General features: G+C 40.4%; 1 protein-coding gene across 3 annotated transcripts in view; it reads left to right on the top strand.

Moving 5' to 3' along the window:
- LOC119490712 (receptor-type tyrosine-protein phosphatase gamma-like) overlaps positions 1 to 26923 on the top strand; it is a 460745-nt gene that overhangs the window by 27903 nt on the left and 405919 nt on the right. The gene's annotated exons all lie outside the window — the stretch shown is intronic.

A 26923-nucleotide genomic window follows, 5' to 3' on the forward strand; every position in this document is an offset into this window, starting at 1 on the left:
TGCTAAATTTAAAGATAAGGTCGACGATGTTGGAAAGCTAGCATAATTTGAAAGTAGCGTCGCCTCAGGAGCACCGCCGCATCGTAACTACGTCACAGACACAGAGCGGCGAGAGGTGCTACTTTTGGCTGAGTTTTCTCTTCCATTCTCCAGTAAACGTGCGGCGTCGACGCGCTTTGAGTCCAGGCTGGTGCACGCCAAGGGTGGAGTACGAGTAGGGAGGCAGGGAGGCATCTGATTGGTTCTTTCCATGCGAGCCGCGAGGCAGTGATTGGTAGACGTTTTTACAAGATTACAGCAGCTACAGATGACGGCTCTTTTTCAGAGCTCATCAGTAATGGATCGCTGTCGGGGTGTAAAGACCATTTCAACCAATATAACAAATAGCGTATACTGGATAACATCATCAACCCTGCCTTTAAGCATACCCTATAGTTCTTCCTCCTGAGATTTATCGTTGAACTTGATTGCATTGCTCACTCACTCAAGTGTGTGTTGAAGTATCACTAGGTTTTATGCAGAATCAGCTAATTGTGACCACTTAGCTGGAGACACATTACAGGCTGCTTTATATCATTAAATCACATTGGTTCAGTTTGCCCTTGATAAAAGCATGAATTAGATGTTACACGAGGCAGAGCGAAAGGCCAGATCTTTCACAATCCCACGGTCACACATCTGCACCGATTCTCTTCCACGTCCGAGGATGTGAAGGAAAAAAACAAAGGATGACATTCAGCAGTAAGTGACGGGACGGAAGGGGGGAGCGAGCACAAAGAGGCTAAAGATAATGGATGTGAATTGGATTAAATGGGCTGGGTGGAGAACATTAGCAGTTAGGTCAGAGCTGCTATTGTAGTGTGAGTCACTCCCTCCACTTCTAATCTCTCTAATTAGGCCTCATCGGCGTTAGCCAGAACCTCCCCTCCTCTCCTCCGCCCTCCCTTCACATCCATCCCAGATCCAAGGAGGATGGAGGGAGAACAGACAGCTCGGAGGTGGACAAAAGTTATGTGGTTGTTCATTAGGGCTGAGTATGGAAAGGCTGCACAATAAATCCAATATAATTACCAACATTATGAATCTCTCAAGGACATTAACCCCTATGAACCCTGACTGACACATTTCTTTTGCTCTCAAATGGAACATTTCTTCTGAGCGTCATCGCTCAGTCGAACCAGGCACCCATTACGGATGTTATCAGCAGATTGAATGGGCGGCCGATATGTACAGCATCGCCCTGTCGGGGATTCTTCCAACAATGACCGGCTCGCTGTACATTATCCCTTAGGCCAGGGGTCAGCAACCTGTCCTATCAAAAGAGCCATTTTAGGCAAAGAAAAAAAATAATAATCTGTCTGGAACTACAAAACATTTGAGCATTGTGATGAAGGTAACAAAGCTTATAGTCTAAGTATATAGTATGTAAGTCTAATGCAGTGAGGGTGCAGTGAAGTGCAAATGTACTACGGAGTATTAGGGCCACATGGAGATTTCTAGAATAAAGTCATAATATTACGAGAAAAAAAGTCTTAATATTACGTGAATAAAGTCATAACATTACGAGAATAAAGTCATAATATTATGAGAAAAAAGTCGTAAAATTACGGGAATAAAGTTGTAACTTAATGATAAAAATGTGGTAATATCAAGAGAATAAAGTCTCAACTTTACGAGAAAAAAAGTCTTAATATTACGACAATAAAGTCTTAATATTACGAGAAAGAAAGTCGTAATATTACGTGAATAAAGTCACAACTTTACGAGAAAAAAGTCGTAATATTACGAGAATAAAATCATAACTTTACGAGAAAAAAAGTCATAATATTACGAGAATAAAGTCACAACTTTACGAGAAAAAAAGTCGTAACATTATGAGAATGAAGTCATAACTCTACGAGAAAAAAAGAAAATTACTACTTTATAATATTCTGACTTTATTCTCATAATATTACGACTGTATTCTTCTAATGTTCTCCTCAATGTGGCCCTAATACTCTGTCTTACCGTCGTATATTAGACCTACAACAATGATAAATAAAAATGAAAATGTAAACAAAAAAAACAGTTTTTCATTTCCATTTTTAAAAACCCACAGGGAGCCACTGGAGAGGAGCTAAAGAGCCGCATGTGGCTCCGTAGCCGCAGGTTGCTGACCCCTGCCTTAGACCTACTGGTTGCGCTGAAAGCTAGTACGTGATTAAATTGTGCCTTCAGTAAAGTACCATACTTAACTCAAATCTGACTATTCCTTTCTTTCATATTTGGACAAAACAAACAGTTTTGAAGACCTCACTTTAGAAATGAATCAAATATGAACAATAAAGAATGACTTTGCAGAAGTATAGCCGGTCCCAGTGCTTGTACGGTAAATTAGTGGATCGTTTTACAGCTATGATTGAACAGTAAATTAACACGACTGACTACTGAGTTAGAGACTTTTAGTAGCCTAAAATGTGTTATGTTATGTTTTGGTGTCAACACATTAATATTTATGGAATGACTTTGGAAATTCTGACTCTAAAGTTATCGAGCGGAGCTGTTTGTAATGCGTGTATACATCTTGTATATGGTGGAGCAGTCAGTTGGGGATATACACCGACGAGGTGAAGAGAGGCAAGTGAAAAGCATCAAGGTGTTTGTACTTGGCTCTGTGTATAAAGGCTGAGAGTGTGTTCGGGCTGACAAGCCTGGTGATGTCACTGCTGTCAGCCGTGCTTGTGTGTGTGTGTGTTTGTGTGCATGTGTGAGGAATGCTAATGCAGAGGCTTGTGATCCCATGTGAACCAACCAGGCAGTATTTATTATGCAACTGGCAAAGCAGCAAGTCTGAGCTCTGCTGCTTACAGAGCAGGAGAGACAGACAGAGACGGAGAGATGGATGGATGGATAAAGAGTGAGGAAGACACTTGTGTTGCTTTCGTGTGTGTGCCGTTAAAGCTTCACACAGCCTGCAACTATTTGCATTAGCAATGTATGTTTTCTGGGGAAATATTAGGCTGTCTGGATTCAGTTTTTTCAACATATCAAACAGAACCTTTATATTATATGTATCTGCAAAATGTTCACTACCGGTCATGTATTCCTTTAGTATATATATATATATATATATATATATATAAACGTGGTAACTGAACTGTGATGTATGGTTTAGGTTATAGGAGAAGATAATTACATTATAATACAAAATGTAAAGGGAACATATCAGGCTTATTTCCAGGTTCATACTTGTATTTTGGGTTTCTACTAGAACATGTTTACATCCTGTTTCTCCTCCTGTCTGTCTGAATATACCTGTATCCCCCCCTCTGTCTTACGCCTCATCCACACTGGGAACGTCAGGAGCGCATGGCGGCTGCGTCGCGTGGTGGCGGCATGATTCACATGTTGGGTGTTCACTCTAGCTGCGTTTCAGCTGCGTTTCAGCTGTGTGTCTGCTGCCTTTCTGCTGCTGCAGCTGCTGCTGTCAGCTCTTTCTTTCTACATAAAGTTTGCCTTTCATAATGGCCATTTCATTTCATTATAAATGTCATTTATATTTATTTTAGACAGAGATAGGTAAAGAAACGTGTGGTAATTTGTAAATAATAGTAATAATCCACAATTAAAACCCCGTACTATATCCATTCATGGACCTCTCCAAGTCACTGCATGTTCTACAACACTGCTCTGCACATATTTCAGAATAAAAGCCTAGTGTTAACCAATGAAGGAATTCGGTCCAAAGAAAAAACGCTTGAAGGCTTTTATTTTTAAACGAAAGCAGGAAGTGTTGATTTAAAAATAAGTCTTACTTTTTTTCATCTCCGTAACATTTTCTACAGATAGACATCGAAACTGTAGTAATATTGGTGATATGATGTCAATATACAGTCAATAGATCACTTTCTCTGTCTGTTGTTGCTGTGAACCGTGCGCGGCATGCGTCAAAAATAGGTGAGACCTCGAATCTCTAGAAGAGACGCAGCTGAGACGCGCGTCTCACGTTGGTAGGAACTCCAGATACCCAGATGGATGTGCACAAGCACTGACTAAGAGAGTTTTTCATGATGCGTCCCCTTTAAGTTATTGGAGGGACACAAGTAGTGATGTGGATTTCGAGACATTACGTAACGATTGCTGAGTGAAGTCTGAATGATGATTGTATAAACTAGAAGAGGAACTAACTGAGGCAATGTGGCAGAATGCAGATCTGCAGCAGGCGCTGACCTGCTGGAGCTGTATAAATGACGAGATGTTTTTATTTTTGCCAATAACGGATAATGTCGGTGAGGGACAGAGTAAGAGCTTGTAGAGGGGGTGAAATGGGATTTGGGGCTAGTGCCAGCTGATGATAACCCAGTCCAAATGGATTGGTAATGGCTATTCATGGGGGTGGCAAGCAGCTCGGCTGCTTTGACACTAATATGAATGCAGATTGAAATGTGGCCGAGGGACTTTGGCTTGAGGTAATAGCATGAAGGAGTGTCTTTGTGTGTGTGTGTGTGTGTGTGTGTTCTTGTTGAGCAAGCACATGTTGAGCTTTAGGTAATGTGGGGTTGAAAGGCTGATACTGCCACAGATGAGTTTGTTTTGCAGTTGCTGATAAACAGATTTGTTTAGATGTCGCCACGGTTACTATCTTGTAAATGAAAAATCTACCAGGATTGAAAAAAAAATGAAATGAATAAAGGAAGAACTGTCCTTCTTAACATAAACATGACCAGATAATGTCACACATGATATAGAGCAGTGGTTCTCAAACTTTTTACACCATGTACCACCTCCGATAATATTTGACTCTCCAAGTACCACCATTATGACCAGGGGTGGGCAATTATTTTTCCTGGGGTGCCATATGAGAAACCCAGATATTTGCCGGGGGCCAAACAAATTCTTTCAGACTTAACCTTCATTTTATCACTAGATTAATTTATGTACTTTGTTATTGTTATCTATAGTGGTTGTTTGCATAAAAACACACAATTCAAATGGTTATGATTATTTAAATATTTGCTTTGATTAAAAAAAATCTTGGCAAGCTGCTTAGAGCTAGTGTTAGGAAGTTAAACAGGTCATAATTATCTCTCTGATATCTATTTTATATTGATGTGAAAACATCTCCTACAAAAACTGGATTGATTCAAGTTTCTCGCCAAAACTACATTTTACGAGATTACATTTGAACACATCATGATAACGTGGTAATTTACCTTCGGCCAATAGTCATTTTTCCTGAGCCGATTTGAACGCCTCATAACACTAACTCGATGGTACCTCCGTTAACGTTCGCATCTCCGGTATTCAGGACTGTGCTGCCCACCGGCTGCTAACGTTACCAACTCTCCTCCTGCTGATTAGAGAGAGCACACGTACCGCCAGTGGTACGCATACCATAGTTTGAGAACCACTGATATAGACAATACAGTAAATATTGTAAACAGTTATCAATTTGTTGTTTTTATTAGATTACATTTTAAGTTTTAGTTGTAGTCATTTCTCTTTAATCATTCACCACATGGGTATTTTGATAAATTCAACTGCTTTCATTTTTTACAGTTTTCATCTGTAACACTTCAAATGCCAGCTGAACTGTTTTAATATTACTCATTTACTGACAATTCAACTGCTGTCACTTCTTACAGTTTCAAGGAGGATTTGAACTGTTTATTGCTCGCTGTATATACAGGAGCACTCTGCTGTCTACGGGGCTCTCACTGCTTTCAGCCACTTCAGCTGCCTTCATTCCAACACCTCAACCAACACATCAGCTCCTTTAATGCGTTCAACATGTCAGTACTTCAAGTTCAGCTGACGCTCCTTAAAGTGCTTCAACTTAAACCGCAACTCGTTGACAATGTTTCAAATAATCAACATTTAAATACATTTGAAATAATCTGTAGTCATTTATTTGCACCTGCAATTTTCAGTGCCACCAAGCACACTTGTATAGTTTATTTATTTATTTTGTCATTATTAAATGTTCTACTATATTTGTAATAGGTTTTTTTATAAATACCTAAATAAATAAAAAATAAAATGAATACCTTTGATAAATAAAATAATATAACTCATTATATATATATATATATATATACTGTATAAGTATCAAGCACAATACCCGCAATGTGCATAGTTGATGTGTATAATCCAAATGTGTATGTGTGCATGTGGATTCTTTACGTGTAAATATTCATATTTATGTATGCATATGCCTTTAGGTGTAACCAAACTAAAGCATACAAGCAGATGAATGCTAAATTCATCTGCTTGTTAACGCCATGAATGTGTTGTCCACAGCTGGTATGCTCTATAGGACATGCTGAAGTGGCCTGAGGAAAAAACGGAGATGCGATGCTTCCTCATATGTCGTCGCTTGACAAAATCTGGTTCACGCTTCCCTCCCTCCCTCCCTCCCTCCCTTCCTCCCTGCAGTAGTGGCTCACTAGCTTCCAGAACATATTGATCCCAAAATAACATGAAAGAGGCCGACTGAGTGAGTTAAGATGCGCTGAGAAGGGAAGGCAAAGGCTGAGTAGCAGTAGAGGAGGAAACCACGGTACCAAATGTCATTTTTTTTTTACATTCAAAACTTCTATTGAGGTTTTCAAATGGAGCTTTAAATGTCATCATATTTTATGATGTCATCAAGTTAAAGAAAAAAAAAATCCTCGAACAAAATCCTCAATTTCATTAAAGTGATTCATCAGATTAAATGAGTTAGTCCTTTTCTTATTACACGGCTGTGTTGAATACTCGATTCTGATTGGTCAATAACGGCGTTCTGCTGTCCGTAATCTCTCTATAGCAGATCGTCGCTATGTATAACAGACCGTTGATATGTATAACAGACCGTTGATATGTATAACAGACTGTTGCTATGTATAACAGACCGTTGATATGTATAAGAGACCGTTGCTATGTATAACTCTGATTTCGGACTCTGGACGACCATTTCTGTGTCAAAATATTGATTTCTTCAGTAAGTAGCCGTGTAATAAGCAGGATAGTGTACAGCTAGCGGGTCATTGTTGTGAAAGAATCCCCTTGTAGCATCGCCCTGTCGAGGATTCTTTCACAACAATGACTGGCTTGCTGTGCATTATCCCCAACTTATCTTTAAAGGTCCATTATTATAAAAAAGTTAGATTTTCATCTTTTTTTTATGATAAAGCAGGCCTAAGTCCTATATAGATACTGTGAAAGTATCGAAACACTCAATCCACAGGGAAATACACAAAGCCCGTATTCAGAAACTCTGCATTTGAAACAAGCTGTCAGGATTTCTGCCCATTTGTGATGTCACAAATATACAATATTTAGACCCTTTACACAGTTTTAAACGTAAACATTCTAAATGTGTCCCAGTTTAATCCCTGGTTGCAGTGTATGTGATTGTCATCATCTGATAGGAAGTACACATGGACCCAAGCTGTTGCCTAGCAATGCAATTCTGTTGCAATTTCGTCAAAATGCGCTAAAACGGTGCGTTTCAGACAGAGGTTAAATACAGGCATATTCAGGCTGACAGTATGAGGAAAATATATTTTTTTTAACATTACAGCATGTAAACATGTTCTAATAGAAACACAAAATACAAGTATGAACCTGAAAATGAGCAGGATATGGGACCTTTAATGAATAGAACTGGCCAGTTCAGGCCTCCCTTTGTGCAGCGAGCGGGAGAGCAAACAATTTTTTCAGCATGATGAAAATGTAGTTTTTGAAAGACTAAACAATAACGAATATGGATTGAAGAAGAATATGTCTTTAGATAAAAACATTTTGTGAACTTATGAAATGATTACAACTATTTTTTTCCAATGTATTTTGACTTTTGCTCTGGAGATATTGGAAATGTTTGGATCACGAAAGTCAGAAACAGCCAGCTCATTCTACAAATACTGTAGTATAATACTAATAATATTAGTGTAGCCTGATCTTTATCTGCAACTGTGCACAAATATTGTCTTCAAACAGAATGATTAGCCGTCCATCTATAAAAGACAAAAGCTACGCAACATTCAGATTTTGATTTAGAATTTGAATGTCAACGTTATGAATGAAGCTTTGAAGCTTCCAACTGTTGGGTACAGCCCTATAGAAAGCAGATCCCAGCTGAAAGGAGGATTGGACCTGGACAGCAGCAATAAGCCAGAGCTTTTGGATTTGACTGTAAAGAGATTTGTATTATTTTAGTGCTGACCTTGAGATCTAGCCAAAGTTATCTTTCTTTTTTTTGGGACTATTCAGCAGCATTACTGTCGCGGGGTTCTACTTCAAAACTCCGTACAACATGAAAACACTGGCGCAGTCGAAAAACGTTGTATTAGTCCCTTTTATTATGCCGACCTCCCAAAGTGCAAGCAGTGACAATATTTACAAAAGGTGGAAAAAATAGAAAAATAAGCTATCTACAAAAACATCAAATAGCACTGAAAATTGAGTTCCTCAATAACTCCATACTTTTCCAGTCAGAAACAGGCACAAAAAAAAAACCAATCCAAAATGCAATCTGTGAGTTCACTGAATGTTACCTCCTTTGTAGCCAAACCAAGACAAGACTGACTTCACCCAAACGTAAATTCGTGGGCCTGGTTGATAGCTCAGGGCTTTTGTCCTTTTCTATCCATAGGCAGTTAGAGGAGATGGAGGAGGAGCCCAGTTAGTGGTGAGGCAGCATGGCCCATGCCCGGCCAGTTGAGAAGGTTTTTATATATATATATATATATATTTTTTTTTTTTTTTTTTAACAAAAAAACCATGTGATATATTTAATTTTCATATATTTTATATGTCAATAAACAACTGTCAGGCGGGAAAAACTTTACGACGTTACGTTTAAGAGTTTCAAAACTATACTTATTTAAATTTTACATTGGTTTTTACATTGTATTAAGCTGAGAGTTTATTCAGAAAGACGACAAAAAAGCCCCAAATCCACTTTTTTATATAAAAACAGGTTTTTACAAGAACGCGCTGTTCCGACTCATTTTGATGGAACGCATCACATTTGTCTATGTCTTTCTGTCTGTGGACAGATTTTGTCAACATGATAGCGTAACCTCACAAAACCTCACAGGTGTGTATTTGAGATCAAAATGAAGGCAGAGATGGTCTCTAGTTTATATTGTTTAGGAGCCTTCAAGTGAGGCACTTTGGCTGATCGGTGGCGAAAATTAGCCGGATATGTTCACTTTTAAAGTCAAGTGATGCTAAACTTCTAAATGGAATGTGAAGATTATAGTTAGTAAATCTATTGGTTTTATGATACGGGGGATTTCTGACTGCATCACAGACAGACACAACACAGAGACATTAGCCCACATTAGAGGAGCTGTAAGAATGGCACCGGGCATCATCAGGGAGTGGTGTAATGTGGAGATTGAGTTACAGCCACCGCTGTGTGAAGTGAACTTAAAAGTGGAATATGCCTTATAGTCAGACAGCACTTAGGGGGCATATTGATCCGGCAGTGAAAAAAGCAAGTGGGGGAGATGATGGGTGTCAGAGCCTGAGGAGGAGGCGGAGGAGGAAGGGAGGGAGGAGAAACAAGAGAAGAAGAAGAGAGGGTCACCCATCGGAGACAAGAACACAACAAGGCATGGGGTCGGGAATTTGGCAATCCAAATTATAAACACTGAAGTCATAGGAGTGAAACATTGCCCCACGAGAGGTAATGCAGATGATGGTGACGTTTAGTCCATCTGTTCAAAGCTTTGGTTCAGATTCCCATGACATTTGGAATAGATATTAATGATATTGTGGACTCCCTGACCCTTGTGTTATAGTCACGATGAAAGGTTAAAGGTTTTAGTTGAGAGATGTCAAAATCAAGTGGGTAGAGTGTCATAATATTTATCCCCAGAGGATGGACTCTTGTCTTTCTGGACACTCAATGAGCCTTTCTCAAGTGCCATCCTCAGGCCAAAAATGAGATCTGCCCACAAGATATTTCATATAGAAAAGACAGAAGTTTACTCAACACACCCATCATTCCCAGAAGATGAAATGTTTTTGATTTAAATGACGCCATGATCTTTTTATAATCTAGCACCACCTTCAGGACAAATTTCACATTTTGGTCATGTAAGCCTGTAAGAGTTCTGTCCAACACTTTAATATTGTGTAATGAATGCTCGGAGAACCTGAAACCCCAGACCTCGCTATATTCTAAAGCTCTATTTAAACTAACACATGTGCCTGTCATAAATTTGGGTGGACCATCTTAGACGTGGGCAGATAACAAAAACACCCTGTCGTTTCTCACGACGCGTAAGAGATCATTTGAGTTTAAGTCTCGCAAATGTATGCCATGGGCATTTGTTAAAGGTCCCATATTTTAAAAAGTGAGATTTTCAGGTCTATTATATTATAAAGCAGGTTTAAGTGCTTTATGAATACTGTTAAACTATCAAAATGTTCAATATACGTATTCAGAAATTGTGCATTTGAAACAAGCCGTTAGGATTTCTGTCCATTTGTGATGTCACAAATATACAATATTTAGACCATTTCACGGTTTTAAACGTAGATATTTTAAATGTGTCCCATTTGATTTCCTGTTGCAGTGTATGTAAATAACATCAGCTGACAGGAAGTAAACATGGACCCAAGCTGTTGCCTAGCAACGCAATTCCGTTGCAATTCCATTGAAATGCACTAAAACGGAGCGTTTCAGACAGAGGGTGAATACAGGTATATTCAGGCAGACAGTACGAGGAAAATAATGTGTTTTTTGAACATTAAAGCATGTAAACATGTTCCATTAGAAACACAAAATACAAGTATGAACCTGAAAATGAGTACGATATGGGACCTTTAATGTAAAAGTAGTGCAATATTTTGTGCACATTTGATCAACTCTGAAATTATATTTATATTTTCACAACTTTTAATAGAACCAGAAAATGTTTTTCCCTTTGGTTGTTAATTGTTCAAAATGTATTTTATAATATGAAATTGGAGACAACATTAAAAATGTCATATGGGGTTTCAAAAGAGACTCTTGGAAACCAAAAAAAAAATAAAACTGAATTAACGGCATCTTTCTTCTGCTGTGGGTGGAGCAACTGAAGCCGTTCACTCCGTCTTTACACCTCGTACCTCCATTTTATTTTTATTGACTCTGTCTCTCTGTGCTCCTGTCCTGTTCTTATCCTGTCGGGCTGTTTTTATTCATGACAGCCATCATCCATGCCTCGCCATCACCTCCTCCTCCATCGATGAAATACACTCTGCCAAAAGATGATCCAGAATCAATAACCGAGACTGAATGAGAGTTGTGTTCATGCCATAACTCCTTTTAATAGCTTGTGTTGGGCTTTCGATGTGAACAGGCGTCCCGTTTTCTTCCACACCTTCCTCTCAGTCCCTAAAAAACACATAAATCATTGACACGGCCGCTACATGCATGCTCTTTTGGAATTTCCCAGCCATCTCATGAGTTGCTGGCTCTGGACATAGAGCTGTAAATAAAGACCTTAACGCTCTTTGACAAATGGCCTCGGAGGCTGTGGAGGCGTTCTGCGTGTGACAGGGTTGTTTGAGCAGAAATGCAGTGGCGAGTGCTAATCAAAGATGCACATGCAGACGCCGGCCTTTTCCTCTCCATGTTTATGAGTAATTGGTCCAAGAGGCGAGGTGTGTGTCATTAGGGGGGGAAGTGTATGGACAATTGTTTTAGTTAGCTAATGGTGTGGCTGCTCCGGCATTAGTCGTCCTCTCACCTCATATCCCCAACAGCCAGCCAACTAGTCAATCAGTGCTCCGGTCAGAGGCTGCTGCTGCAGTAATGGCTGCAGGACCCTCCCCCCACGGCTAATGCCAAAACTAATAGGCCAATTAGTGAATGGGGATTGTTCTGATGGCTGCATGAGATAGATGATGGGATGGGGGGGAGGGGAGGTTGAAGCACTGTAGCAGCACAGACCCAGTATCTGGAAAATATATATATGTACAGTATATTCTGGCTACAGAAAACACATTTAGATGATCATAGGACATGTGAGCCAGGATAAAAGTGCTCGCCTAATTAGGCCCACTAGCTGCTGGAAGGCCAAATGTTCCAAATGAATTGGTCAAAGCAGCAGATAATCAAAGCAATGCTCAGATTTATCATGCTCGTTCACATGTATTACTATTCTTTCTTTTCATACTATTACTATTATTGCTATGACTTCCACTTCTGTGGCCGCCAACGTCGACAGACACCACCCGGCTCGAGGCCGTGCCCATATGACTAATGATAAAAACATGTAAAATGTTCCAACATCACTGAGAGTTCATTGCAGGAAATTGTCATTAGGGGGTGTAAATCACCATTTTCATCATGATACAATATTATATTGATTCTCTGGACAACAATACGATATTTGCAGATATCGCAAAGTCTGATATGAGACAATATCATATGCTAATTTAACACAATCAGTTATACAAAAATCAACTAAAATATGATTTGACAATTTTATTACTGGGCTCTTCCAGACATGTAAATGAAAAATAACAATTATTTTTTCTTTTTTTTTTATAGAATGTATAAAAATAGACCTCCTGTTGTTGGAGGCATAGACTGTATACATAGATGGACAACGCGTCTCCACTTCCTCCCACTGTACAGAAGTGAAGACAAAATATCCGGATTTGGGATTTTGACGTCATTTGGAGCCAGAGACTGTGCAGTAGTGATCGGGGGGGGCGCGCTATTGAGGTCACCCGCCCGAACCAATCACAAGCCAAGCACGGCCGAAGCTTGTCAGCCATAGAGACTCACAGCTGCCAATCATGCATCAATAACTAACTTGAACATACATCAGCGGGATAAGAACTTTCCTACAAATGACAGAAACCATCTTTGGGAAAAATGTATTTGATGTGTACTTTTTAGTTTGGCCAATGTCCAATCCGCTAACATGGAGGAGGCGGGGTTTATACTACAGCCAGCCAACTGACCCCCTTCACTTTAACCAGCACTGGAACTTAGCTTTGGTCTTGAGGAGCTGTAGCATTTATTTACCGACAAATAAACTGTAATATACACCACCTTCACTGCTATAATGTTACTGCTACTCACCATCACACACTCGCTCTCCCTCTCTCTCTCCCTCTCTCTCTCTCTCGCTCTCTCTCTCTCTCTCTCTCTCTCTCTCGCTCTCTCTCTCTCATTCTCTCTCTCTCTCTCTTTTACTCGCCATGATTTTCACGTCAGCTCATGTCCATCCCCGCGGAAAGCATAACCGAAGCCACGCCGCTAGCACTGTTTGGATATTTGGGAATGAGGTGCGCTCGGGTGGAAATGTTGAAACAGACGTGAAATTTGGGAATTTCAAAATAAACGTGTCTTTAAAAGATGATACGTATCAATGTTTTCAATTTGCATCGATGGTATTGGATCGTTGATCGCTGAATGTATTAGGGGTGTCACCATTTCGATTCTAAATCGGAAATCGATCGGCTTAAAATCTCGACGATTGAAATCAAAAGCAGGATCGAGGATTATTTTCTTTTTTTTCTCTTCATCTCCCGACAGAAGAACACCACGGTTGAATTTCAGCCTAAATTCACCTTTTTCAGCTCAACATTGTTGGATCAGAGCAGGTGGTAGCAACAGGCTAGCGGGCTGCTTAGTGCCATCTCTCTGGAGATTCATCGACCTGCAGACCTACAGTTTTAGACGTGATCCGGATTGCCACCAAAATGTAATGGATTGTTCATTGTGCCACGCCCCACCCCTCCAAAAAAATTCATTCAACTCCATCATGGACTTTTGGAGTATTCCTCCAAACCAACAAACCAACAAACCAACGCTGGTGAAAACATAACCTCCTTCCTAGGCCTTCGGCCTTGGCGGAGGTAATGACAACAGATGAAAATGGCAGTACAGTGAAGTACTGTGTGTACCTTTCACTTTATTACATCCCTGGTGTGTACCAGTGAAAAATTAATAAGACATTATTTTGAAATGCAGCGCTGTGTTGTGGGAGTAGTGTAGGTCATTTAGAGAATAGCAGAGCCGGTGCGAGAGTGTTTGTGTGTGTGTGTGTGTGCGTAGGAAGTGGGTTTCTAAAATGAGAGAGAGAGAGAGAGAGAGAGAGAGAGAGAGAGAGAGAGAGAGAGAGAGCGCTAGCTGTGTGTGAGAAAACGAGCGAGCAGCGGAGAAGAAGACAGAGTTAGTTTAGCTCTGAGAATATCAGTGAATGTTCAGTGGAAGTTTCAGTTTGTGCAGAAATAAATGCTGCGGCTCCTCCAGACCAACGGAGGTTTCCCGTGTCTGGTTTCCTGCTGCTGAGCGGACGTGTGAGGGACGGGAACTCTCCCCTGTGTTTTGTGACCACAGTCGGGAGGCCGAAGCAAGCGAAGTTAACAGCTGACTAAAATTATATTTTAACTTTAAGTCTACTATTAAGCTCTAAGTTATGTACCTGTATATACTATATGTGTGTATCTATCTACCTGTGCGTGTGTGTGTGTAACACAGACTCTACAGTCTATGGTGTATAAGCATACAGCGGTTTTAGATTAATGTTTATATTGATAAAAATCCATCATTCAAAGTATTCAAACGGAAAATCTACCCGCATTTGGCGCTTGTTAATTTCAGACCCTGATTACAGGCATCGTACGGAGCCTTCGGTACTGTAGAAAAAGAGTACCGTTACGTTTTTATAATTTTGGCATCGACTTGGTACCGAAGTATCGGTTCTCGTGACATCCCTATACGTAAGTGACTTAGTGGCGTAAAGTAGGCGTAGTGGCATAACTTACGTAAGTAAAAATGACTCAACATTGCCTTTTGGTTTCACACGGGAGACGAACATGGGTCTCCTGGGTTAGGGTCCTGTGTTTGTTTGACTAATCCATCACCACCACTTCCCCCCACCCTATGAGGACTTTGTTACTATTAAAAATACTCTTTATACTACGTCATCTGACTTCTGGTTTGCTACCTCTTTAACTACTATGGCCACTAGAGTTCGCCTCCTAACGAAACATAAATATGGGTGATAATACGCTGCAGTACAAATGACCTATGGGATCGCTTTTTGGGGGAGGACAGGCTGACAAATGTATTGCTATTGACTTTTAATTCTTTGTCATGTTGTTATCAAATCGTTGCAGTTGTGTTGGCTTCAATTGCTTCTCATAGACGGCAATCAATTCTATATAATGTTACATATGTCCGAGTGGACACTGACAAGACTATTGGGATTTTTAGGAACACGTGAGGCCTTTTCCAGTGTTCTTTGGACCAGTATACAGTATAACCGCCAGAGCATCAGTGTGGAGAGTGAGTCAGGAAGGAGATGTGTGAGGATGAGACGGGGAAAGACAGGTGAAAACAACAAGGGCTTTTACTGCTCCCTCTTATCTTCTGCTCCCCAATAATAATAAAAACCAATACGGCACAGTGTGTGGTGGAAGTGTGTGTGCCTGAATATCAGAGATTATAAGAAAACGCTCCCTCTATCAAGACAAGAAACTCTGGTAGTGAGAACAGAGGCACACGTACTACAGACAGTCCAAAAATACAATAGACCTGATAAACTATAGCCTCCTGGTAATCTAGCCATCTCAAGGAGAATCAGCATTACCCAGTGAATTAGTAGATCATCACATATTTAAAGACTCTACATCAAGAGCCTGTTGATGTACCGAGCTATACTGTATATTTCTTCCTGTTTAATCAATACATAATGAAAAACAATCATACAGATTACTTATAGTAAGTGGTGCACCTTGAAACCCTTGAAAAGCTGGAATTCCTCAATGTAGCTCTCTGGTCAAGACTAGAACACTAGTTGTAAGAGCCACAATGTGTGAATATAAGTTAAAATGAATAATTTCTAGTTATTGTAGCTGACTTAGATAATGTTTAAAAAGGTAAAGAAACAAATGCATGTATATTTAATTTGATGATTTAGACTCCCTTTAATATAGTGAGAGAGTGAGTGTGCATTAGAGTTAGAAGGCAGAGAGCTGCGTTAGGCACGGAGCACATAGTTTTTCTACCGTGTGACACTATGTAATATTTAAGTAAACGTTTTAAACTGGATTACATCTCCTGTCATTCGCGTCAGACTGAAGTTACTGTGCCTACAGCTCGTTTGTGGCTTATTTTGGGGATTCAGAAGGAATGCCACTACACTAGTCCTGGAAATACAGGACTAGAACACTTTGGGAAGAAAGGACTAAAACACTAGCCTTGAGAAGACTAGAACACTAGCCCTGGGAAGACTAGAACACTAGCTCTGGGAAGACTATAATACTAGCCCTAGAAAGACTAAAACATTAGTCCAGGGAAGACAGGACTAGAACACTAACTAGTCCTGGGAAGAAGACTACACATTTAGTACTGGAAAGACTAGAACACTAGTCCTTGGAAGAATAGAACACTAGTCCTGGGAAGACAGGACTAAAACACTTACTAGTCCTGGGAAGAATACTACACCTATAGTCCTAGAAAGACTAGAACACTAGTCCTTGGAAGACTAGAAACACTCGTCCTTGGAAGACAGGACAAGAACACTAACTAGTCCTGGGAAGAAGACTACACCTATAGTCATGGAAAGACTAGAACACTAGTCCTGGGGAGACTAGATAAGGAATTAAACGAAAAACTTTGGACATCTTGTCCTAGTTTTTACTGTGCAACAGAATTCCAATCAGGTTTCTGATATATTGGTATATCCAGTAGATTATAAGACATTAGCAGGGACAAAGTACATTTAATATCAGCAGGCATGTTTTGTAAAGCTGAGTGTTAACCAAACAATGAAGACAGCCTAACAGCTCGTAGAATGTGTTACTTTTAAAATTCAAAAGAAATCACCGTTTGATTCGTGCTGCATTTCTGCCTCCTGTGTCTGCATGTACTATATGGAATCTGTCTGGAAAATGTGGGGGTAAAAGAAGAGACTGTCCTCACAACAAACGTGAGCATTTGTTATTTGTTCAAATGCCTGAAATGACCCGTTCTTACATTTACCTGATTAGGACCCACAGTGACCGTGTGAGTTATGACCGTTGCCTGTCAGGAAGTAGGAAGTAGCGTGATTTGTTCTTTGCACCAGAGGCTTCATTGGGAAATAGGTCGGGGTGGATGGATACGTCAACAATGCGTCAGACAGTGGAGACTATTTGTTGACTGCTGGTCGTTCATTTCTGGTGTCCTGCTGACCGTCAACATTAGTTTCTTTTAACCACGACCATGATCTTTGTTTAATTTTAACCCTAAACCTAACCAAACCAAACTGTATGTGGCAGATTAGAAAAAAGTCAAATTGATGACAGTTTGTCATCTTGTTTCAGTTCATTCATATTTTACTGTTGTGCTCCTCGTCTCTGTAATTGTCTCAGTTTTCAGTCCAAAAGTCAAAATGTATAGAATAAAAGGCAGATGTAACCATTTCAAACATTCACAACATGTTTTATCTAACAAAATATTCTGCTTCAGTCCATATTTGCTGGCATTTCATTTAAAAAAAAAAAAACACATTTGTTTCCGATACTTTTGCTTCGCCATGGACTGTTACTGCATTGGGTGGCAGCATAAAAATAGTTTTTCTAAAAATAGATAACCTATGAAAAAAGCACATTTTACATTGTAAAAACTGTCAAAACTCATCAGGCCCAGAAAAAAGGTATAACATTCTTGAACACAAACACTAAAGCAGCATTTCATGAGTGTAAGCTCCATGTTTGACTGTCTAGCCAGAGGCTTGTTTTTAAGGCTAACACACCTGGAGGTTGGTTTTGGGCGCTGTGTATCGAGTCCCACAAAAAGTCTTTGAAAGACCTCAGAAGTTTGGATAAGTTTGGAAGGATACTTGAGGTGCAGTGCGTATGCCCCCCCGAGGAGTAGGCAGCATGCTCTGAGCAGATTGTCAAGATGAGTAAGCACTGGGATTCCCTCGATGATGATGATGCCCACTGCATCTGGCTCATGGCAAGCATAGATCCTCATACTGTGCATTTTAAGGTCCTCGTGCACACCGCTCACAAACTGTCTCATTTGTTGATGAAAGATGAACATAAATTAAATAGAAGTTACGTGAATTCAGTTCCAATTCAGATGATGATTCAACAGGACATCTTCTGGAGAGAAACTAGAATATTCAAGAACATTCCTGATTTGAGATATTGCACATTAGACTTGTATTGCCATCATGGAAAATAGCCCTTTAAATGCCCATTTCTAGTGACTTTTGCTGCTTCAGTCCGTGTTTGCTGGCATTTAGTTTTCAAAAACAACATTTGTTCCGGTACCTTTGCTTCGTCATGGACTGTTCCTGCATCTGGTGGCAGCATGAAAATAGTTTTTCTAAAAATAGATATTATATGAAAATAGCACATTTTACACTGTAAAAACTGTTACTTAGATCTAACTAAAAAAAACAAATTAGGCAACAATTTTTTTGTCATTTTAGTGAACTTCTTGGTATTTTGAGTTGGGTAAACTCAGTATTATGTATTTGACTGTATGCTAAAAAATCAAGTACTCATAGACAACGTTGAGGAATGGAGGAAGAGCCAAGACGTCCCATTGCTGCATGTGGGCGTGTCATGACCATGACCCTTTACTTTTGATATAAGCCCTTAAACTGAGTTTTGTTTAATCAATTTATTTTGTATATAAGTTCAATAAAATCATAGAAAATAATTACTAAAATATTCACACTTTTTATTTGTGTGTAACTTAAAAAAAATGAATGAATTTAAGAAATTAATTTATTGGAAGAAAATATACTTTTTAAACTGAAGTCATATGGACAGTACCATTGAAGGGCTTTTTTTTACAGTGTACACTGCTAAGAGTATATCAGTTTTATGTATGTTCTAACAGTTACATGAGCTGTGTGTGGTGTGTGGGGGCTGAGTATGGACTGATGTTATTGCTGCGCTATAGAAACATGGCGGCACAGCCTGAGTCTCAACATGCACTACAGAGATGGAGACTGATGAGACGTTAATGGCCCATCAGCGTGAACAAAAGGTTGCAGATGCTCTTTGGCGTGAGATTTGGATAAAATAGTATCTCTAAATATAGCTATTTATTGTCTGCTACTACATTTCTATTTTCTGATACACTGTAACTCTATTTTACTGCATTGGATTCATTTTTACCTGTTTGCATGCAAAGTGTAACTACCTTTAGTTTCCTGTAAGTATACATGGTCTGAACCCTCGTTGGAAATTGGATTTTGATGCATTGCGATGCTTTTGAGTAATGTAACACTCCAAGGAGAGCATTTTTTCTTGATTATTTTTTTCATGTGTTTATAGTTACGAGTAACATGGGGATAGAAAGAAACAAGAAACAGGGCCGTATATACAGGACCGCATAGTAACTGTGAATAAAGACAACAATGGTGGGAACATTTAATTTGCTGTGCAGTTTATAGTATAATAAAAGTATTCTTGTTCACATTGTTTTTTTTCAATGCTTGAACAATCACAATTGTCCTGCAGTAATTAACCATAGTGGCAAATACATAGCAGTGTCTGAGAATACACGAAAACCTTCTGAGTTTGGGCAAAGTAGAGTTAAGGGTCATTTTAGTAGAGTCTTTTTTTTGTATTGCAAAAATCATTCATCACTCTTATCTCACTCATCTTCAACCGCTTATCCGTGGTCGGGTCGCGGGGGCAACAGCTCCAAATAGGGCATGCAGGCAAAAATACCTTGCAATATCATGGCATATCACCCACCCCCCGTAGAGATCAGTGATCATTGTGAGCAAAAACGAAAGAGGTTACTGAGCCTGTCCTCAACCTGCTTCATGTTGTCTTCACTGTCAACAACTGGCATTAGAGACTTGGACAAAACACAACCTGCCCAACGTTTCCATGTGGCACGTCTGGCATGTAGTCCCATCTTTGAGGAGGTGTTTGGCAGCGATGGCGTAGCCTACAATGTATCAATGGAGCCTATATGCACATAGACCCTGCAACACAGTTCCCTGTCTGGAATCAAGCTGACTGGAAAACCAAATTTTACATCGTACTTCTACATTTGATGCTTTACAATCTTTTACAACTAATCAAATATGAATGATTTTTATTTGTAATAATATAGTTTTTGTTTCCATTGTGGTATTGCTACTTTGTGGTATTACTACTATGTAGAAGTGGTATCTGATTACTGACCGGCTGTATGTAAATTGGGCTACCTGGGAAGTCTGAAGCAGCACATGTACATGTTTTATGTGATTTCATGCCTTAATCTGGTTTCTCACAGAAATCTCAAATGCGTATGTAAAACTCAGTTACCAGCCTGCACCTACCTAAAGGTGCATGAAGTCATATATTCCGTACAGGTTTCATAATGTACTGTATTTTAATGTACGCTCAGCTAGCAGCAGGGATTTCTGGCACCATTTTAATTAGAGTCCCACGGGTTCCCGCTGTCGACTCCCTCCTACCACCTGGTGCCACAGCGTAGCAGAAAAAGGGAAATATCCCCAAGGAACTGCTGCTCTCGTCTCATGTGAGCAGAACTGCGGCAGCCATCTCAAACCTTCTCCCTCATGGGAATGCAGCACCAGCGTGCCCTCAGCCAAGGGTACTTAACCCCTCAGAGGCTTAAACACATGGAGAAAGATAACAGTGGAATTATCGTTGGATTCTATGGAGAATAGGTGTGTGGTGTGTGCTGATGAGATATGACAAAGTTCCTGGAGAGACTGGAAAAATCAACTTTATACCCTCCGTCTCTCTCTCTCACTTTATCTTCATTCTCTGTCTGTGTCGCTCGCCCCTAGATTTTGACCTCGATGTGAACTTTGTGACTTCTGTTTATGTCCTGTCTTGACTGAAACTCTTCCATAGGCTTGTTAAGCCTCATCCACACTGGGAACGTCAGGAGCGCGTGGCGGCTACCTGTTGTTTTTTATTTCGGCGTCCATGTTAACAGGTTAGAGCAGCCACAGCATCTCAGCTCTTCTATTGATTCGTGGTCTCGCCTATTTTAGACGCGTGCTGCGCGGTTCACAGCAACAACAGACAGTGAAATTGACTGTATATTGACATCATACCAGCAACATTACTACAGTTTCGATGTCTCTCTATAGAAAATGTTTCGGAGATGAAAAAATAAAAGCCCTCAAGCATTTTTTCTGTGGATAGAATTCCTTCATTTGTTAACACGATGCCTTTATTCTGAAATATTTGCAGGACAGTGTTGTAGAACATGCAGTGACTTGGAGAGCCCCATGAATGAATATAGTACCGGGTTTTAATTGTCGATTATTACTGTTATTTACAAATTACCACACATATCCTAACCTTTCTCTGTCTAAAATAAATATAAATGACATTTATAATTAAATGAAATGGCCATTGAAAGGCAAACTCTATGTGGAAAGAAAGGGCTGACAGCAGCAGAAACGCAGCAGATACGCAGCTGGTGTGAACACCTGACGTGTGAATTATGCAGCCACCACGCGGTCGCCACGCGCTCCTGATGTTCCCAGTGTGGATGAGACGTTATGTGTACATGTGATGTGCGTGTGTGTGTGTTTGATTAGCAGATCTGCTTCCAGTATTAGCAGCTTCATTTGTAGTCTGATGAGGACCCGGTCTAGATCCCAGGGACTTTCCCTTCTGGCAGCGGACCGGCTATCCGTCATGATTCAGCGAGATTCACTTCACATTCTCAGCTAAACTTGCTGGACTTCATTTGTCAAGAGCTGCAATCATTTGATATGCAAAGGTCTGACAGGTCCTGGACCAGAATGTAAAGTGTTGTTTATATACTCCCCCGTCTGCGATGCTAAGTGCTAATTGCTGTGGTGTTTTTGCTCCACACCTCCCCGAGATCATTTGTCAATCAAAAAGTCCGACCAGCACTGACATTTCTAATGGAAAATCTGGTGATGAAGTTCAGTTTTTTCCCTCATGTGGGCTGCTGCTGCTTGTGCTAAGCATTCAGCTCTTTTTCTAGTTATTACAACAGAATACATCCATTCTCCCGTCCATTATCTGTAACCTACTCATCCTGACGAAACCACTGCTTATGTGTGGCACTACAATTTAAATTTGGTGAATGGGCTTCAGGGTCACCGTGGGTTGGATCCTTTCCCTGCATGCCCTGTCAAGAGGCACAAAGGTCACACCCTGGACAGGTCGCCAGTCTGTCACAGGGCTGACACATAGTGTAACACATCCACACCTACTCAGAGACTACAGCTCAACTGACCTGCGTGTGCTCAGACATATTACAATTAACATACATACAGACGTAGGCAAAGTTGTTGGTAACGTTCCGTTAAAGAGAGAAAAACCCACAATGGTCACTGAAATAACTTGAAACTGACAAAAGTAATAATAAATAAAAATTCACTGAAAATTAACTAATGAAAATCAGATATTGTTTTTGAATTATGGTTCAGCAGAATCATTTAAAAAAACAAACTAATGAAACTGGCCTAGACAAAAATGATGGTAACATTAACTTAATATTTTGTTGCACAACCTTTTGAGGCAATCACTGCAATCAAGTGATTTCTGTAACTCTCAATGAGACTTCTGCACCTGTTGACAGGTATGTTGGCCCACTCCTCGTGAGCAAACTGCTCCAGCTGTCTCAGGTTTGAAGGGTGCCCTCTCCAGACTGCATGTTTCAGCTCCTTCCACAGATGTTCAATAGGATTTAGATCAGGGCTCATAGAAGGCCACTTCAGAATAGTCCAATGTTTTGTTCTTAGCCATTCTTGGGTGTTTTTAGCTGTGTTTTGGGTCATTATCCTGTTTGAGGACCCATGACCTGCAACTGAGACCAAGCTTTCTGACACTGGGCAGCACATTTCGCTCCAGAATGCCTTGATAGTCTTGAGATTTCATTGCACCCTGCACAGATTCAAGACACCCTGTGCCAGATGCAACAAAGCAGCCCCATAACATAACCGAGCCTCCTCCATGTTTCACATTAGGTACAGTGTTCTTTTCTTTGGATGCTTCATTTTTGCGTCTGTGAACATAGAGCTGATGTGACTTGCCAAAAAGCTCCAGTTTTGTCTCATCTGTCCAAAGGACATTCTCCCAGAAGCGTTGTGGCTTGTCAATATGCATTTTGGAAAATTCCAGTCTCGCTTTTTTATGATTTGGTGTCCTCCTGGGTCGTCTTCCATTAAGTCCACTTTGGCTCAAACAGTGACGGATGGTGCGATCTGACACTGATGTACCTTGACTTTGGAGTTCACCTCTAATCTCTTTGGAAGTTGTTCTGGGCTCTTTGGTTACCATTCGTATTATCCGTCTCTTCAATATGTCATCAATTTTCCCCTTGCGGCCACGTCCAGGGAGGTAGGCTACAGTCCCATGGACCTTAAACTTCTGAATAATATGTGCAGCTGTAGTCACAGGAACATCAAGCTGCTTGGAGATGGTCTTATAGCCTTTACCTTTAACATGAAGGTCTATAATGTTCTTTCTGATCTCCTGAGACAACTCTCTCCTTAGCTTTCTGTGGTCCATGTTCAGTGTGGTACACACCATGATGCCAAACAGCACAGTGACTACTTTTCACCCTTTAAATAGGCAGACTGACTGATTACAAGTTTGAAGATACCTGTGATGCTAATTACAGGACACACCTTAGTTTAATATGTCCCTATGGTCACATTATTTTACATCTTTTCTAGGGGTACCATCATTTTTGTCCTGGCCAGTTTCATTAGTTTGTTTTTTAAAATGATTCTGTTGAACCACAATTCAAAAACAATATCTGATTTTCATTAGTTCATTTTCAGTAAATTTTTATTTATTATTACTTTTGTCAGTTTCAAGTTATTTCAGTGACCATTGTGGGTTTTTCTCTCTTTAACGGAACGTTACTAACAACTTTGCCTACGTCTGTACATGTTTGTTACAGCGCATTCTCACTCCCAACACGTCAAATACTGCCGATTGGTCAGCGCCCCTCTGCATCAGAAACCAACGAACGTAGGCACCGTTTAGCGACAGTATGTGACGAACCGGGCATTCAACGAACTCCAATGTAAACCCACCTACACCCGTCCGTGGCGTTAATAGACGGTCGGAGCAAGTGACGTAGATTTAATAGTCTGAGAGTCCGTTCAGGGCAGGTGGATGGGTCAAACAAACACAGGACTTTCAACTAGGAGACCGCTGTTCGTGTCCCGTGTGAAACTAAACATTGACTTATTTTGTCACGTCAGTCTTTAGTCACGTGACTCGTCGGTATCGTCAGTCGTGAGTCGCTAGTCAGTGAAGTTAACGTCAACCACGACCGTTTCCTAATCCTAACTAAGTGGCTGTGTTGCCTAAACCTAACTTCCTATGAAACAGAGGTTTATTTTGAAAGGACACTATGCATGTAACGAGTGTATTAAGTCTCCGATGCTGAGGAGCACTGACTAAGCGGCGGTATTTAACAAGTTGGGAAAGTTGTAGAAATGAAACCTCACATTGACATTTGTAATCATGCAAATGACTAAAAAACCCAGACCTACAACTTAACCTTACTCAACAGTATGGCATGTCATTCACTGTTTTCAGTGGCTTTGAAGAACACAATTTACCACAAGCCCAAGACGGTCATAGGCCGAGGCCAGTCGAGTTGTGGGCCATGAGAATGGACTGCAAAGGACAAACAGTGTAGGTGCTTTATAAGCAGCAGAAATGGTAATAAGCTGCACTGGTAATCATGTCATGGACGCTGTAGTTTTTTCTTCTTTAAACGTTTAAAATGGATAGCGAATACCAGGAACACGTTTCACTTTCACAAAGACTGATGAAAGAAACCAGTAATGAGAGACTGTGTTACAAAAGCGAGTAGAACAGATGGTCCATGTGAAGTGGTGTCAGGATGTCAGCCGTCGATGCAAGGCTGCGATAGACGTCCAATCCGTTGAGGAGTGGCATTCGCAAGCCACATTTTTTCTTCACAATTACTCCTATGTAGACAGTGGTCAAGCAGGACTACTGATGGCCTCATTAACCATCTCCATGGCGACAACATCTCACTGTACCAACTACCAGCATAGATGAAACACTGTCTGTGCCTTTACACCTTTTTTTTTGCACACACCTTTTAACATGTTTAGGGTTCAAGCCCTGAAGGGGCCGAACCTTAGGGTAGATCAAACAATATCATCAACAAGAATAAAATCCACAAATGTGAAATGCAGACCACCTTATAGCTAACTGTCAAAACAATACCAGCTAATGACGTAACAATTGAAAAAGTTATCAATGATGTTCTGGATTAGGGCTGTGCAAAATATAATGCGCTTGGTATTGGGAAGTTAGTCATAGCACAACAGTCGCACACACCTTTACACCCAGAAACTAACTTGGGACATTCAGAGTGTAGGCTATAGTTTGTCGAGGTACATTGAAGGGGATTTTCTGAGCCGTTGTATGACAGCCATATATTTGAATGGTCATTGTAATTCACTTTCAAAATTGTTAGAATGGAGGCTACAGCTCTGGGGAAACAAGCTGTCCTTCAGTCTGTTTATGCGGGCTGTGACCCAGGTGGGTTGGGTCCTTACTGATGTTGCTAGCCCTCTGGTTCAGATCTATCCAAGTTTAGAACAGAGTTCCCACAGGTGAATTGGCCGTTATCCATCTGCTTATCCACACGTACCTTATCCATGTGCTCACCCAGACGTACACGTTATCCAATGTACTTATCCAGACATACGTTATCCAGGCGTAAAGTCAAATATTTCAATGGCGCCATGCAATCGCCTGTTTTCTCCGTCAACACGATCGAAATGGAAGGAGGCGTCGGCGAACGTTGACACGTCAGCACTCTCTCTAACACTACAAAGTTATCCAGTTTTCTGGCATAAATAACGCTCCATAGAAGACAGCATGGAGTCATTGAAATAGCACCAAATGTGTTTCTATGCAAAGATGCCACTATAGCTCTCGGGGTGAATGTGTGAAGTGACTCATTTCAGTTCTCTGCATATATAAGTAGCCTAAATATATCAGAATATTGATGTCAGTTCACTGGCAGCCAGCCTGTACAGATGGCAAAGTGCTCAGATCTGCTGCCTTTTTTTAAATGTCTGTTAAACAAAAATAAAATCGTTGCACAATGTCATGTTCCAGAATAGCAAACTAGACTAAGGACTAGGAAAAGCATCTTTTAAAGGGTAAAAACTTAAATGTACGAGCTTTAGTGTGGTTTGCAAAGGTCCACGTGGAATGGAAATTGATAACACTATAATATGTTTCTATCTGTGTGTGTTTTTAAGGAGAGCTTCAGGTAGCAGTTGCTGTGAAGATATGTTACGTTAATGGCTGGGGACTTCTAAATACTCCACTCTGAAATCCATTGAAATTGTACTATTGTTATTTTCACTTGCTAGACTCTATTTATTGCATCTTACCTTGATCAAAGTTTAGACTGATGGAATAAATGTGTGGGACCATTTAGTATAAAATGTTCACTTTTTCAAATCTAGACAACGTTTTGGGATTTAAAATATGTTTCCTATGTGCTTAGTGTCTGAGCCCCTATTGTCAAGCTTCAGGTGGCTTATCGGAGTGTCCCATTTCTTCATATCTCCATGATATCTTATGATGATGATGATGATGCATTTGTATCTTGAAGGGGCTAAATTCGATATCCAGAGCATTAATATATCATCAACTATTGTCTATGTAAAGATATAGAGGAGTAATGTCTACCTGAGCAGAGAATGAAGTCTGCGTGTGTTGTAATCAGAGCTTCTCTGTGCTTGTAGTGCATGTTAGTGCATGTGAGCATGCTCCACTGGCAAGCTCACAGCCACTGCTCTGCACTGCTCCTATACGGCGGTTACAGCCGATGACACAGCCTCAACCGACGGCATCATCGTGGAAGCGTAGCACCCCCAAATCTTTCCCACCGACAGCATTTTCAGTTGGTAGCGGTTGCTAACTTGTAGCTGGTTTTAAGTCAGAGTTGTTATTTCTGTAAGTCACT

Source organism: Sebastes umbrosus, chromosome 1 (genome assembly GCF_015220745.1).
Source record: "Sebastes umbrosus isolate fSebUmb1 chromosome 1, fSebUmb1.pri, whole genome shotgun sequence".
NCBI lineage: Eukaryota > Metazoa > Chordata > Actinopteri > Perciformes > Sebastidae > Sebastes > Sebastes umbrosus.